The 8,325-nt window shown below is 39.9% G+C and overlaps 1 pseudogene; it reads right to left on the reverse strand.

The window, feature by feature from the left end:
* Positions 1-7,012: 7,012 nt before the first annotated feature.
* On the reverse strand, positions 7,013-7,442 carry LOC125395002 (large ribosomal subunit protein eL31 pseudogene; annotated as a pseudogene).
* Positions 7,443-8,325: the final 883 nt, after the last annotated feature.

Here is an 8,325-nt window from a genome sequence, read left to right on the forward strand (position 1 = left end):
TAGTCATTGCAGAAACAATTACAATTAATTATCTTGTAAGCAGCTGCGGGGACCATGAGTGGAGAGAAATTGGATCAGTGGGACTGGGAGAGACAGAGGTAAGTCTCCATTTACAACTAGCTTTTTTGAGGGGAAGGGTTGGGGCTTTCTTCTTTTGGAAAATACGTATATAAGTCTCTTAATTTGACTCTAAGCAATGTATCCCAGAAATTTGTTTATTTTGGTGCTGAGAACTGAATTCAGGAACATGACTATGACACATATGTGCTCTACTTTGAACTATACCCAGTTTCACAAATTTTTATATATGCATACACACACACACACACACACACATTTGGTTTTATTCACTTTAAAATAATTTATAATTTCCACTGTGCTTAATGCTTTGACCTAAGCATACTTTTTAAGTGTATGGCTTTTCAAATACACAGACATTATCTCTATGTTTTTTCTTACAGGTTTATATGATGAATGAAACTCTTTACACTTCTTTCACCCTCATTTCTCCACACTTCTTTCACCCTCATTTCTCCCGTTAGTATGGTTCTATCCTTCTGAACTATTCCCAATATGAAACAGAAAAGCTACATAGCTTTCTGACCCTCAGTTTAAATGTTTTATTTACTTATGAAATAAAATGAATTTATCAGTAAATTCATTTACTGATGGAAGGGTAAGATTACCACAGTCAATGTGTGGAGGCCAGAGGACAACTTGCTTTAATCAGTTCTCTCCTTCTACCACGTGAAGACTGACCTTCAGGCTTGGTGATTGGTACCTTTTCCTGTTGCGCCCCTGAACCTAGAAACCAGGCCAGTAACTTACAGTGATATTTCCCCTTCATTTGGATAGCCTGGCATTGAAGAGATGTGGTTATATACAATAGTTTAGTGAATCATTACCTTCTGGTAGATAAGTGGTTTGTCCTCTCTCTGTTGTTACTAATAACATTAAAAACATCCTTGTGCACAGTGATTACATTTTAAATTATTTTTATATTCTTTGTAAGACAGAAGCATTAGGTCCCCTGGAGCTGGAGTTACAGATAGTTTGGAGCCACTCAATGCAGTGGAACTAAACCCAGATTCTCTACAAGAACAGCAGGTATTTTAAACCACTCAGATGGCTCTCTAACCTCTAATTTTTTTATACTCTTAGAAACTGAACTGTTGATCTCTGTAACAGTCTCCATCTTTTCAAAAAGCAGTTTGACTAGGGATGAAAGCTATACTTAACTGTGGTCAAAAGGATACATATTTAGATTCCAGCTAGAAATTATATTGACGGGGATACAGAGGAAGGACTCACTGGTTAAGGCATTGCTGACAAACCTGACAACCTGTAGTGATACTTCATTTGCATTTTAATAAATAAAGCTTGTCTGAAGACCAGAATGCAAAACAGCTCCACTATCCAGTCATACAGGTCAGACAGTGGTGGCACACACCTTTAATTTCAGCAGCCACATTAGTTAGTCATAGAGGCTGGGCGGTTGGAGTGCACGCCTTTAATCCCAGCACTAGAGAGGAACGTAAGGTGCCGATGAGACAGGAACTCACTCTCTTCCAGTCTGAAGATTTCATAGACATAAGAACTCTCTAGTGGCTTGGCTGCTTTACTTTTCTGATCTTCTGGGTGGATCCCAATATCTGTGCCTGAGTTTTTAATTATTTGTGCTGCAGTTGGTGCCCAATATTTGGGATATAAATTCACAGAAAAGCCTTTCACCTGTGGCTTTTTAGCCACCAGCACAGGTCGGAGCTGCACACGGGCTCCTGCCCCACTCAGCGAGGCTTTGTTTCTTTTCTCCCCAAACCTCTGAGTGAGTTTGGAATTTTCCTGTTGTAGCCTCTCAGAAACAGTTTCCAGCAGTCACCCAAACTCCAGAAGCACCTGAGCTCCAAACACCACAGGACTCACCTACTCTAGACTGGCTGGTTCCACCTTCAGGCACCCCCTCTTTCCCACCCTGCCATTGCTGCTTTTTCTAAACAATCCCTTGTGTTTCTCAGACAGCTGTCTGTCTCTGTCTCTCTCCACTGTGGGTTGTGGGCTCTCCCTAAATTACCTTCTTGTGCCACTGCCAAACTAGGTAGCTGCCTTGAAATCCAGTCAGGCTTTTACTGTTCTCCATAACAGCAATAAACTTCACATCTTCATCAACATCGCTGGTAGATTTAGTAATATAATTGGGAATTTTTAAGGGAGAGATTAGCAAAAAGAGAGTTTTTTCCCAAATTAAAAAGGGGAAAAACCATTATAATGGAGGGATTTTGGTCTCTGTGTGATGATATGCTAGACAGTTTGAAAATATGAAGATTAAATGAGAGTATATCTAATTTAGAGGGGATTTAAATAATGTCAATTACAAACATTATCAGTTTTATCATTTTTGTCTTTTCACTAAAAAAGTTGTTTAATTTGAGTGCTAAAATACAGGCCTGAGAAAAACCTAATAGAACAGATCACAGAGATAGTCAAATCCAGATAGAGGAATTTAGTAGAGAACCAATTTCAGTATTGCATTGTAAACACAGAAAGGAACAGCTTAATGTTTTCAAACAACCAACCTTAATATATACAGTAATTACAGGAGCCAAATGGCAAGGACTCTGTTACAGTTACCTGTACTCCTGTGCCAATGCTAGACTAAGGAGATTCAAGGAAGCAATAGTTTCATATGGTATGCATTCATCTTTTGTGAAGCAAATGTTAAACTTGTGGCCAGTATGTAATAGAATTATCCCTAAAGGCTGTATAGTATTGGTTAATTGTGTTTTAGAGCTTTGTCCACAATTACAATGTAGAAACTAGTTCAGAGAAGAGGTTAAATTATTGAACAACAGAGTAAGGCTAGAGGTATGGAAATCTTCCAAGATAAAATTCTTGGAGGAGATTACACTACTAGATAAAGGCAAGCTGTATATGATGACCACACCCTGGATTTATGACATCTAGCAGCTTTGAGGGCTTGGACAGAATTGGTGAAATAGGAAAGAAAACTGAGTCATTTACTAAAGTTTTATACAGGGCCCAAAGGAAGCCTTTATGGATTTCTTACAAAGATTGACTTCAACAGTAAATTGAAAGATACTAAATTCTTAAGCTAATCAAATAATAATTGAATCTCTGGCTTTTGAAAGTGTTAATCCTCAATGAGAAAGGATAATCAGGATGTTAAAGGCAAGGTCAGTCCATTTGGAGGAATGGATCTGAGATACAATTTATATTGAATCTCATGACCATAATGATACTTAGATAGGAGAGGTTATTTCCAGATGTTTGAAGAAAAATCTAAATGTCAAGTGTTTCAATTGTGGCACACAAAGTTACCTTAAAAGGGATTGCAGACAGGGCATTCCTAGAAACAATGTTTTTTTTTCTAAGCATAATCCATCCAGAATGGCCCTCCCTTCTGGATTATGCAGAAAGTGTGCCAAAGGCAGGCATTGGACTAATAAATGTAGGTCAACAAGGGATATTCAAGGTAATCTTTCTTGCCACCCAGAAACTCCAGGAGGGGTCTCTCGCAGACCTCTCGGCAAAATTCGGTTCAGTCATTTTCTGCCATCGTAGAATAAACTCTTTCTTAGAGCAATTAAAGAACCTAATGCTTATTGCAAGAAACCATACTTCTTTGCATAATAGAACAGCTAAAGAAGATAGAACAAAAAATTCAGGAGAACCAAAAAGTGAGTATTTTGGCAAACTTCTATAAATGAAAAAATACCAAAATTAAAAATATGAATAAGGGCAGTGGTGGTGCATGCCTTTAATCCCAGCACTTGGAAGGCAGAGGAAGGCGGATCTTTGTGAGTTTGAGGCTAGCCTGGTCGACAAGAGCTAGTTCCAGGACAGGCTCCAAAGCTACAAAGACACCCTTTCTCAAAAATCCAAAAAAAAAAGTAAAGAAAAATATGAATAAATGTTGTTGTCATCGAAGGTCTGATAGACACAAGTGCAGATGTAACAATGATTTCATCAGCATTTAAGATGCTTTAATCACACAGGTTTTTTTTTTTTTATGACAATGAGACATGTCTGCTCTTGGCAGAACCAATCTACCTCAGAGAAGATACTGGACATCAAGGAAACTCCACATGGAGTTTACTTTCTTTGTGGCAAAAGTAAGCCAATGGGCAAGAAAATGTCCTTTCATTGACTACAGACAGTATGCTGCCCTAATTGGACAAACAAAAGAAAGTGACTGCCAAACATTGTCAAGACAAGAAGGGATACTCCTTCAGAATATCCTGCTTCACAGAAAATCTGTTGGATATGCTAGGCCTGTAGTTGGAATATGGATGCCGCAATGTTGCAGATGAACTTCGGGTGATTTGGTCTAGGCAGTCAGCTGTTTATGTCATTTCTCACATTTTTTTTTTTTTGGAAGTCACTTGTTCGCACTTCCTGCTTACTCAATTAATATTATTTCCTTCTTGGGTCTCAGAGAGAACACTTCCAAGGTTCTGTGGGGTGCTCATCCTAAATTGGTGCACCTACCATTAATCCCTATAACTAAGGCTCAGGAAACATCACTCAAGATGGAGTAAAACTTCTAAAACCCAGAGAACTATGACACATATGAGTCTGTGTCTTTTAGACCTGAAAGAGAGGTTGCATCCATTAAATATCAACACTATAACTACCTAAGCAAGGCCTTCGTAATGACAACACCAGTTGATATGCCAATGTGGATAAGAGAAATTTCACAAAGCTCCACTCCAGATGAAGAGCTATAAGCAATCAATGGTTGTTTAGAAAGGGAGGTCAATTTTTCCCAAGGATAAACTCCCTGATGGGTTATCTAATGATATAGGAGGGACCTTCTTTCTATGTGTTGCTTTCATTGGTTGAATAAAGAAAACTGCCTTGGCCTTTGATAGGGCAGCCCTTAGATGAGCGGAGAATACAGAACTGAATTCTGGGAGGAAGAAAGCAGGGATAGAGAGTCGCCCGCCATGAAGCTGCCAGGTCAGACATGCTCAATCTTTCCCGGTAATCCATGAGCTCGTGGTGACACACAGATTATTAGAAATGGGTTGATCAATACGTGAGAGTTAGCCAATAAGGGGCTGGAGATAATGGGCCAGGCAGTAATCTAATTAATACAGATCTCCGTGTGATTATTTCAGGTAAAGATAGCTAGTGGCCAGGAGCCGGAGTGAATGAAAAGCAGCCAGTCGCTTCTTTTAACAATCTAATACCAAGCAGTCATCCATAAAAACCTGTACACATGAGCAACACAAAATATACTCAATAGATCAATAGGTTGTGTGTGTAAAACAATAATTAAGGAATAAGAGTGTAGCATGATTAATAGAAACACAGAGACAGAAACTGGAGTTCAACCTGAAGGTCAGAAAAGCAAAACAACCAGCCACTATCAGACTCTATCTCAGTCTGAAATGGTGATCCTGCCTTCAGGTGTGTCACCACTGCCTAGTTTGTAAGGCTGACCAGTGATGTTGTTTCACTCTCTGATCTTCAGGGAAGCTTTATTTATTAAAATACAAATGAAATATCACTACAGAAGAGATCATAAATTTGAGAGGGGATGAAGGGATATGGTAGGCATTGGAGGGGGTGTAGAAGAGCTAGAAATAATGTAAGGTGAGTACTCATATATACAATTCTCAAAAAAAAACTTTAGATAAAAAGACAGAATTGTAGCTTGAAAGTGTGAACACATATTGTACTCCATCCCTTTCCATGGGATGATAGCAATTTCTACTGCTGTGTATAAGAATGTCTGTTTCTATATGGACTCACCAACACATTTTCTCTTAATTTGCCAGGCATAGTGGTGCACGACTTTAATCCTAGTATTTGAGAAGTAGACACATGTGAATCTCTTGAGTTTCAGGTCATCCAGAACTACATAGTGAGATCCTGTCTCAAAAAAACAAAACGAAAAGAAAAAAAAAACCTCAAGTATCTCTAAATTTGGTAATAGATATATATTAAAGCATTTCCCTTCAAATACTAGAACTTCCATTGTGCAAAATGATGTGTCTCACTAGGACATTTCTTTTTTTTAATGAGGTATTTTTAAAAAGATTTTATTTATTTACTAAGTATATGGTGTTCCACCTGCATGTATACCTTCATGCCAGAAGAGGGCACCAGACTCCATTATAGATGGTTGTGAACCACCACTTGGTTGCTGGGAATTGAACTCAGGACCTCTGCAAGAGCAGCCAGTGGCTCTTAACCTCTGAGCCATCTCTCCAGCCCCCAGTAGGACATTTTCCAACTCATGACCTTCCTGTGTCCGCTTCTGTGGTTCTCAGATTATGTACAAGAGTCACCTTACCTAGGCCATCGCTTGTATTTCACTAGAGAAAAGTGGTCAACTCATCTGCCCATCTGCTGGTTGTATGCCTTATATTGGGGCTTTTCTTTTCTTTTCCCAAGACAAGGTTCATCTGTTTAACTTCCATGGATGCTCTGAAACTTACTATGTAGACCAGGCCAGCCTCAAACTCAGAGACCTGCCTGCCTCTGCCTCCCAAGTGCTGGGATTAGAGGCGAGCATCACCACCACTGGCTGTGTTGCCTTTTTTTTTTTTTGAGACAGAGTCTCATTATGTACTTCCAACACTCCTCATACCTGTCTCCAAAGTGCTTGGATTATTGGTGTGCACTACCACACAATGGCTGATACTGAACTTCTGGAGGTCTTCATAGAGTCTAAGTATCGATTCCCAATCAGATGAAGAGTTGCCAAAAGTCTCCTCCCATTCTGTAGACTATTTCATCACTTACTTTGCTGTATAAAAGCTTTTGAATTTGATGCATTCACTTTTCAGAAAGTTCTTGCCAATTCCAATATTTTGAAGTATTTTCCCATGGAGGTTCAAACTGTCAGTGCTTGCATTAAGGACTTTGACTCATTTCCAGTAGGTTTTGAGTAGGCTGAGAGAAGAGATCTACTTTCATTCTTCCACACGCTTTCTTCCTCAGCATGTTTGTTATTGGTACATAGGGGACTAAGGGACTAATTTCTTTTTTTTTTTTTTTTGAAGGTACCTCTCCAACTTTATTTGAGATGCAGTAGGTTAGTTCTCATCCACATTGACTGTCTGTAGATTTTTGAATGTGGTAACAGGCACATAAGTTACCAATGTGTAGAGTTTGTTTGGCAAATCCTCATCCTCATTACGTTTTCTGGACAAACGTACCCGGATACGGTATGGAACATTCCTTATTCCTTTGGCCCAGACGGCTTTATTGAGCTTGGTATCAATCCATACATCTGGAGTCCCCATCTCCTTCATGGCAAATTTCGGATTTCTTTGAGTGCCCTAGGAGCACGCTTCTTGAAGCCCACACCATGGATGCACTTGTGAATGTTGATGGTGTACTCTCGGGTCACCACCTCATTGATGGCAGAACGGCCCTTCTTCTTCTCGCCACCCTTCTTTGTGGGAGCCATTCTGCCGGGCCCAATCTGGAAAGGTGGGGGACTAATTTCTTATACACTGGTATTGTAACCTGTTATTTTGCTAAAAGTTTTAAAGACCTAATAGCTTTCTAGTGAAATGTTTTGCTTTTTTGAGACTCAATATTAATGTAGCTCATGCTGGCCTCAAGCTATGTAAGCAAAGGAGAACTTGAACTATGATCTTTGTTACTATAGTCCATTATGTTAGGATTACAGGCTTCTGCCACCATTTCCAGCTACCACACTTTAGATTCAACCTGAGTCTGGTGCACGCTTTGGCAAGAATTCCGGCAACCATGCACATCTCTAACCCTCTGATGGAGACTTAGGGTTTTATATACAGGATCACACTGTTTTCAGATATGGAGAATCTGACTTCATCCCACTGGGGCCACTTCTATGTCCTCTTCCTTGACTGTTATCGTCAATAATTCCACCATCATATCAAGAAGAGTAGGACAACTTTTAGTTTTCTTTATTTATTATGGGATGAGCAGAGACTCTCAAACGTTGAAGCAGATAGGCAATTTTTTTTACTCTATGTAGTTCTGGCTGTCCTGGATCTCACTGTAGCCCAGTCTGGCTTTGGCAAGCATCTTTACCTAATGAGTCATCGTCCCAGGCCTTGAGTAAATACTTTTACTTTGCTCCCATTTTAGAGAAAATGCATCCACTTCTCTGTGGAGGGCCGGACCACATTCTCCATTGCTTCTAGGAACAAAGGTAGAGATTGACCTCTGTGACCCCAAGGTGTGGCGGCACACGCCTTTAGTCCTGATGCCTGGGCGGCAGAGGCAGATTGACCTCTGTGACCTCAAGGCGTGGTAGTATACGCCTTTGGTCCCAATGCCTGGGAGGCAGAGACAAGCAGATCT

Source organism: Myodes glareolus, chromosome 21, assembly GCF_982192425.1.
Source record: "Myodes glareolus chromosome 21, mMyoGla1.1, whole genome shotgun sequence".
Lineage (NCBI taxonomy): Eukaryota > Metazoa > Chordata > Mammalia > Rodentia > Cricetidae > Myodes > Myodes glareolus.